This window comes from Phoenix dactylifera, chromosome 3 (assembly GCF_051530095.1).
Source record: "Phoenix dactylifera cultivar Ajwa chromosome 3, Ajwa_hap1_PhDact_Kaust_v1.1, whole genome shotgun sequence".
Taxonomy (NCBI): domain Eukaryota; kingdom Viridiplantae; phylum Streptophyta; class Magnoliopsida; order Arecales; family Arecaceae; genus Phoenix; species Phoenix dactylifera.
The window spans coordinates 15,529,899-15,537,836 of NC_143192.1; positions in this window are offsets into that span (position 1 = coordinate 15,529,899).

Below are 7,938 nucleotides of genomic sequence, written 5' to 3' on the forward strand. Positions count from 1 at the left end.
CGCCGGAAACGCCCAGCCTCGACCTCCCGACCTGGACGCTTCACATCGATGGGTCGTCGAACCCCGAGGGTGGAGGGGCCGGGCTGGTCCTTACCAGTCCTGATGGAGTGATAGCCGAGTATGCCTTGAGGTTTGGATTTCCAGTGACCAACAACGAGGCGGAGTACGAGGCCCTAGTCGCGGGACTCAAACTCACCGGGGAGCTCGGCATCCGGCGTTTGAAGGTCTTCACCGACTCCCAGCTGGTGGTCGGGCAGGTCCGTGGGGAGTTCGAGGCCCGGAGCCCGACCATGCAGAACTACGTCCGGAAGGTGCAAGCACTCATTCCCGACCTCGGCAGCGTCGACCTCCAGCAGGTCCCCAGAAGCAAAAATGCCAGGGCCGACAGGTTGTCCCGCTTGGTGGGCGCAGAGGCGCACAACCTGTCGAGGGCAATCTACCTGGAGACCCTGGATGCCCCGAGCATCGGCGAGGCTGGGGCGGTGATGGCGATTGATCCGGAGCCGTCTTGGATGGATCCGCTCGTCGCCTACCTCGCCGAAGGGATCCTCCCTGAAGACGAAGATCAAGCTCGGCGACTTGTCAGGAAGTCCGCCCACTACGTACTCTATGAAGGGAGGCTGTATCGGACCTCGTTCACCGCCCCCCTCTTAAGGTGCCTCCGCCCCTTGGAGGCGGCCTACGTCCTCGGCAAAGTCCACGAGGGCGTCTGCGGATCGCACTCGGGGGCTAGGTCCTTGGCGCACAAGATCATGAGGCAAGGCTATTATTGGTCTACCTTGTTGGAGGACTCAAAGGATCACGTACGGAAATGCGACGCCTGCCAGCGCCACGCCAACGTCCAGAGAGTCCCTTCTGTCCCCTTGGCACCAATCACCGCACCCTGGCCCTTCGCACAGTGGGGAATGGATATCCTCGGACCATTCCCCGTCGCTTCCGCCCAGCGGAAATTCTTGATTGTTGCAATCGACTACTTCACCAAGTGGGTGGAGGCAGAGCCGCTGGCTACTATCACGGAGGCGCAAGTCCGGAAGTTCGTGAAGAAAAACATCATTGTCCGATTTGGGGTACCCCGGGTCCTCATCTCGGATAATGGTCGACAGTTCGACAACAAGCATTTCCGTGACTTCTGCGAGGAGTTCGGGATCGAGCATCGGTTCACATCTGTGTCGCATCCCCAAACAAACGGTGAGGCCGAGGTGACAAATCGGACAATCCTCCAAGAAATTAAGGCGCGAATCGGTCGGACGAGGCAAGCTTGGGTCGAAGAACTCGAGAACGTCCTTTGGGCGTATCGGACCACGCATCGGACCCCTACCGGGGAGACGCCTTTCGGCCTAACCTATGGCACGGAAGCGGTCGTCCCCGTGGAGCTCGGACTCCCCTCGCCCCGGGTGGCCGCGCACCGACCCGAGGCCAATTCGGAGCAGCTCCGAGGGAACCTGGACCTCTTGGAAGAAGCGAGGGAAATGGCGCAGGTCCGGATGGCGATGTATCAGCGGAGGGTGGCCCGATATTATAACTCCAAGGTCCGACCAAAACTTTTCAGAATCGGAGATCTGGTGCTAAGGCGGGCCAAAGCATCTCAACCCGCGGAAGGTGGGAAGCTAGCGCCAAATTGGGAAGGCCCGTATAGGGTTCGCTGGGTAAACCGACCTGGCTCCTACCAGTTGGAGGCACTAGATGGTCGAGAAATTCCAAGGAGCTGGAATTCCGCTAACCTGCGGGTGTATTACCAGTAGAAAGACAAAGCCAGAAAGACAGTTCAAAAAAATATATAGTTCTTTTCATTTCAATAATTCCTGGTTACAATGGCGTGTTCGTGTGATTACAAAGAATTCCCAGAGGGGGATTGGGGAGTAAAGAAACTAAGGAAGAGGTGGGGACTCCGTGGAGCTGAAGATCTGGGATCCCGAACCCTCCGCCCGAAGCAGCTGCAATCCCACTGGCCGTGGGTGCTTCCCCCCGGAGGCGCCATCGACGCCTCACGCAAAAGACGAAGAGCCGGCGCGGACGAAGAAGAAGTTCACACTGCTTCTAGAGGAACGCCACCTCCAAGGGATATTCCGGTCCTCCCCAGGAGAAGGGGAGGAAAGGAATATAAGGGAGAAGAGCGCGAGGAGGCGTGATCCCGGATGAAGCGTCTAGCGCAGAGCTCCATGGGGAGGTGGGGCTGAAAAGAGGGGGGATGTGATCCCGGATGAAACGCCTAGAGCGGAGTTCCACCGGGGAGAATCTTCCCGTTGATCCCAGATGAAACGGCTAGTTGGTGGAAGTCGCGAGGGGCGCGCCTCCCGTTCCTCCGGCAGGGATTTCCCAGCCACGCGCCGGAGAGGAGGTCCACGATCCATGGCAACCTGAACAGCTCCGGCTTGGCAGGCTCCACCGCACCTGCGCTTATATTTATAGCCAAACTGTGGCCCCCCGATCGTTCCGATGCGGGTGGCTCCAATAAATGCGGGCACATCGAATCCGGAGCCGTTCCGGCTCTCGAGGTTTATCCCCCCACGATCTCCTAAGCGTCGTTCTCCTTAATTGCATTCTTCGTGCAGGACACTCCGAACGGCGTGTATCCTGCGGCCCACGTATCTCCGCACGCGCCCAGGCCGCATCCGCCTCGAAGAATGCGCGTATCGCGGCCGCTTAACTGGCACTCCTCGCAAGCAGCAATTGGCCGGTCCGATTTCCCAGGTAACGCCTCAATTAGCATTTAATGGCCTTCTGGTGTTCCCCAGGCGACGCTTCGAGAGGAGGAGAAACACGATCGCAGCTGGCCACGGAGAAACCCCGTCGAGCGGCAAGTGACAGGCGCGTGGCCAACGAGCGGAATTCCCCGAGGCTCGGCCCTCGGATGCCAGGCTAACCCGATGATCATCCCGGGAGCAGACTAGCCTGAAGCCCCGACCGGACGCCTCGGCTTGCGCCAGCCTTGGCCGACCAACGAGCGGAATTTCCCGAGGCTCGGCCCTCGGATGCCAGGCTAACCCGATGATCATCCCGGGAGCAGACTAGCCTGAAGCCCCGACCGGTCGCCTCGGCTTGCGCCAGCCTTGGCCGACCAACGAGCGGAATTCTCCGAGGCTCGGCCCTCGGATGCCAGGCTAACCCGATGATCATCCTGGGAGCAGACTAGCCTGAAGCCCCGACCGGTCGCCTCGGCTTGCGCCAGCCTTGGCCGACCAACGAGCGGAATTCCCCGAGGCTCGGCCCTCGGATGCCAGGCTAACCCGATGATCATCCCGGGAGCAGACTAGCCTGAAGCCCCGACCGGTCGCCTCGGCTTGCGCCAGGCTTGGCCGACCAACGAGCGGAATTCCCCGAGGCTCGGCCCTCGGATGTCAGGCTAACCCGATGATCATTCCGGGAGCAGACTAGCCTGAAGCCCCGACCGGTCGCCTCGGCTTGCGCCAGCCTTGGCCGACCAACGAGCGGAATTCCCCGAGGCTCGGCCCTCGGATGCTAGGCTAACCCGATGATCATCCCGGGAGCAGACTAGCCTGAAGCCCCGACCGGTCGCCTCGGCTTGCGCCAGCCTTGGCCGACCAACGAGCGGAATTCTCCGAGGCTCGGCCCTCGGATGCCAGGCTAACCCGATGATCATCCCGGGAGCAGACTAGCCTGAAGCCCCGACCGGTCGCCTCGGCTTGCGCCAGCCTTGGCCGACCAACGAGCGGAATTCCCCGAGGCTCGGCCCTCGGATGCCAGGCTAACCCGATGATCATCCCGGGAGCAGACTAGCCTGAAGCCCCGACCGGTCGCCTCGGCTTGCGCCAGCCTTGGCCGACCAACGAGCGGAATTCCCCGAGGCTCGGCCCTCGGATGCCAGGCTAACCCGATGATCATCCCGGGAGCAGACTAGCCTGAAGCCCCGACCGGTCGCCTTGGCTTGCGCCAGCCTTGGCCGACCAGCGGAAGAATTTTCTGAGGCCTAACCCTCGGATGCCTGGCCTAGCGCCGGAAGAATTTCCTGAGGCCTAACCCTCGGATGCCTGGCCTAGCGCCGGAAGAATTTCCTGAGGCCTAACCCTCGGACGCCTGGCCTAGCGCCGGAAGAATTCCCTAAGGCCTAACCCTCGGATGCCTGGCCTAGCGCCGGAAGAACTTCAAGAGTCAGGAGTCGGCGAGACGCTACCAAGAGTTAAAAAGAGGAAGGACGAAAGTGAAATGAGGAAACACTTTGTTTGCATTAACTTTCGTTGCATCAGGGCCGAGACCCATACAACATGGCAAAACGCCAACATACAAAGAAAAGAACAAAGAAAAGTACAGAGAGTCAGCTTGGAGGAACCCCTGGGTCGGGAACGGCGAGCACGTCCACGAAGGGTAGGGAGACGGTTGGAGAATCGGCAGGCAATGGCATCGGAGGGGAGTCGAGGAGGGAGACCCCACTCAGGTCAATTCCGGGGTATTTAGCGGACACCCTTGCCAGGCCTTCATCGAAGCCTAAGGCAAAGGAGTCGAACCCCGCGTCCGACATGTCACGGATGAACTCGGCGGACTGACGATAGGCCTGTACCGCCTGACGCCCGATTCCCGCACTCTTCTCGGCCAGCGCAGCCTCCGCTCGCTCCGTAATCTGAGCTTTCGCTTCCATGACCTTCGCCACAATCCGGTCGTCCGCCTCGGAGGAGACCCTCAGCAGATCGGCCCGAGCCTCCATGTGCCTCGCCTCGGCAGCGACGCGAGCAGCCTCAGCCTCCTCCAGGCGCGAATGAAGCTCCTGGTTGCTCGCACGAGTCCCCTCCAAGGCCGACTCCAATTCGGCCAGCTTGGCTTCAAAAGATCGGGTTCGGTTGCGGGCGTTGTCGGCCGACTGCTGGGCCTTCTCCCACCTCTCCCGGAAGTCGGCAGCCTTCCGGGACTGCTTTTCGGCCCGCTCCTCCGCCTTCCTGATCTCGCTTTCGAGACCCGAGGCAACCTTGAGTTGCTCCTGAGCATCCAACAGTTGCCTCTCGAGGACGGCGAAGCCGAGTGCCCGCTCTTCGGCCACCTGGAGCCTCGTTTCGAGGTCCCTGGTCATCCTCCCCGCCGCAGCCTGGCCTCCCTCCTCTACAGCTTTCAGTCGGCTCTCGGTCCTCGCCAGAAGCCTCGCCTGTTCCTCGTGGCTCTCCTCCAGGCGGATCATGTACTGGGTGAGCTAAGAGATAGAAAAAATGAGAGCGTCAGACGGGGATCAACAGAGCCAATAAACGACGAAAGCGACCAAAAGAACACTCACCGACATGAGACAGACGCAGCTGGCAGCTCCGACTTCAGGGATGCTCATCTGCCGGACCTGCCTACGGTCCCTCTCCAGCAGCACCGTCTCGACGAGGTTTCGGGCGCCGGCGAAAGTGAAGGCCGACCCCGACTTCGCCCCAGAGCCGGACGGTGGTTCTGCAGCCTTATCCTTACCCATCGCTTGGGAGAGAGTCATGCCGACCGTGCGCGGGGCAGGGGCCGTGCCAGAGATCGACAGGGTCCCGCTCGGCCGGGGCCTCGGCGCGCCCCTCCTGCTCGTATCATCCGAAGCCGACCGAGTCGAAGGTCGGGCTGGGGACCGACTGCGTCCGACCCGGCCGCCTCGGGCGCGCCCGGATGACACCTCCGGAAAAATGATAGTCTCATCACCGGAGGGCTGATACGGCGTCAACTGTCGGTCCGAGCCCGCGGCGTCCCCCTGATCGGTGGGCCCGGACCCGTCTGTCGGCGTCGGAGTCGCCTGCTAGCGGGGCTTCTTCGCCGGTGGGACCCCGCTCGGAGGAGTCCGTTTCTTCCTCCGGACTGCTTCCAGTAGGGACGCCCTACTAACAGCCATTGCCTTGTCCGACTGCATGACGTCGTCGATTTCTGCAAAAAGGACGAGATGGTTAGAAACTGAGAAACCGATGGAAAGAAGAAAGGAAAGAGGAGAAAAGAGCTAAAAAAGAAGAAGTGGTGGCGGGCTCACGGTCGGCGGGGACCGAGCTCAGACCGACGTTCACCAAGGCATCCTCGGAAATAAGGCTAGCCACCGGGGGGAGCCGGCCCTCGGCAACCAACCCCCTCAAGACGGCGACGCCATCGGACTCCTCCCTCGACAATCTCGATAGGCCGATCGGGGACTTCATCGGCGTCTCCCAGGTTGTTCCGATTCCCCAAGAGGGATCTACGTCGATGAAAAAGAAACGCTCCTTCCAGCCATGAATGGAGGAAGGAGCCTCCTTGACGAGGCCGCACCCTCGCCGCGCCGCAAAGCACCACCACCCTCTGTCCCGGGGGTGGCCGTTCAGGCCATAGCATTCCCAAAAGACGTTCAGGGTGGCGGAAACCTCGTGCATGCGGCAGAGAACCTGGAAGGCCGTCAGGGTACGCCATGAGTTTGGCACCAGTTGCGTCGGCGCCACTCTTAAACCTCGAAGCACCTGCACGACTAAGTCCGAGAGGGGAAAGCGGAACCCAGCCCGAAGGATGTCCTCATTGATGGCGACCTTCCCTGGAGGAGGATGGGACATCCTCTCCTCAGGCCCCGGGAGCGTAACGTTGCAGGTTTCGGGAAGGTGGTACCGGGCCACGAACCTATCTAGGTCTCCGGGGACCAGCTCCGACTGAATGCGGTCTGCTCTTACTTCGTCCATCCCTAACGGCCAGTGAATCTACGGTCAGGACGGGGTCAAGAGGGAAGAAGAGACCGGAACGACTGGGGTACACTAATACGAAAGGAGAAAGTACGGAGGGCCCTAAATTGTAGAGTGGGGCAACTCACCGGAAGGGAAGGAAGAACGGCTCCGAGGGCGTCAAAGGAGGAGCGAACGAACAGTCCGACGGCAACGGCAGCAGCACAAGGGAGAAACTCGAGGATGCCTGTGAAGAGAAAGGCGGACGGGGGAGGGCCCCCGGTTAAATAGGCAGAAAGGCGGGTGACGCCAGAGGACGCCTGGCTGCCGAAGGTTCGTTCGCGCCCCAAAGGCGAATCGACGCCATTAAGGAAGGATGTCCGCCGAAATCCGCAGACCGCCAGATCAGCGACAACCGCCATACGCCATAAAGAAGGCGGGGAGCTCGAAGCGCGCGCGCCTTTCCGAGGGATGGCGGCAATCTCGAAGCGTCACTCCCTTCACCCGTTCCCCTCCTGGTTCCAGGCTCGGAAGTGGGGGGCTACTGTTACGGGGGAACTTAGCCACCATGCCCCACGTGACCGGCATGCGCGCCCAGGAAGACTACGGCTGCCCCTTGATCTAGCAATCCGACCTCGGGTCGGATATCTTCGGCTCCGCAGCCCGACCCCGAGTCGGCTGCCCCTTGATCCAGCAATCCGACCTCGGGTCGGATATCTTCGGCTCCGCAGCCCGACCCCGAGTCGGCTGCCCCTTGATCCAGCGATCCGACCCCGAGTCGGATATCTTCGGCTCCGCAGCCCGACCCCGAGTCGGCTGCCCCTTGATCCAGCAATCCGACCCCGAGTCGGCAATCTCTGACAACAACAGACTGTTCCCCTGAGGCACGCCGCGGCCCCCTGCTCCACTACGCCCTGCCATAGCCATACCCAGCGCTGCCCCACGACGTCCTGTAACGACCATGTCAGTGGCAACCCCATCGCGCCACACGATGACCAATCCCCAAAAAAACCCCCCAGCCTGGTATATATGCGGCTGGGGGGGAAGGGGGAGGGTAAGCAAGATTTTCCAGAGTATCATCTTACCTGCTACCTCTCCTTCTCCTTCGATCTTCCCTAACTTGATCGTCGGAGGGCCCCCACTACCCCGGTGGTGGTGCGAGGCTTGCTTGCAGGTTTCCCGGCGGAAGGCGGAGCGCAACCGAAGCAATTCCAAGGGAACCCCGTTCACACCGCTGTGCCAATCGTTCTTGGTTTGAACCCCCAGCAACAGCAACAATGATAACATTTCTTTCTAGGAGGAATCATATATTAAATCAATACTTTTAGCTTTTTTTCTTGTTGAATAATATCTTAGTGTAGTC